This window comes from Pinus tabuliformis, chromosome 4_2 (assembly GCF_031772625.1).
Source record: "Pinus tabuliformis cultivar Carrire ecotype Pingquan chromosome 4_2, CPIR1, whole genome shotgun sequence".
Lineage (NCBI taxonomy): Eukaryota > Viridiplantae > Streptophyta > Pinopsida > Pinales > Pinaceae > Pinus > Pinus tabuliformis.
In genome coordinates, this window is record NC_142304.1 from 272580363 (window position 1) to 272580739 (window position 377).

The 377-nt window shown below is 39.8% G+C and overlaps 1 non-coding gene across 1 annotated transcript; it reads right to left on the reverse strand.

Annotated features, from left to right (window-relative positions):
* On the reverse strand, window positions 1-84 carry TRNAY-GUA (transfer RNA tyrosine (anticodon GUA)). The gene has a single exon. It is a non-coding gene; the product is annotated as a tRNA-Tyr (tRNA).
* Window positions 85-377: the final 293 nt, after the last annotated feature.

The window sequence follows — 377 nt, forward strand, 5'->3', positions numbered from 1 at the left end:
TGGGTCGAGCTGGATTTGAACCAGCGTAGGCATATTGCCAACGGATTTACAGTCCGTCCTCATTAACCACTCGGGCATCAACCCAGGAACAAGACAGTAATTGAAAATTATTTAGGATACCTAACGAATGGATAATGGTACCCCCAGGGGAAGTTGAATCCCCGTTGCCTCCTTGAAAGAGAGATGTCCTGATCCACTAGACGATAGGGGCCACCAATCTATTCTTTATAATATGAAAGTGATCGGGAAGTTGTCAATAATATTACAAGAATTCTTGGTTTCCTCAAGTTTTTTTTTCAATAAACTTGCCTATCGATAAAATGGAGTCCCTTCAGAAATTAAATATTGCAACTAAAACAACTCTAAAGCAATTTACG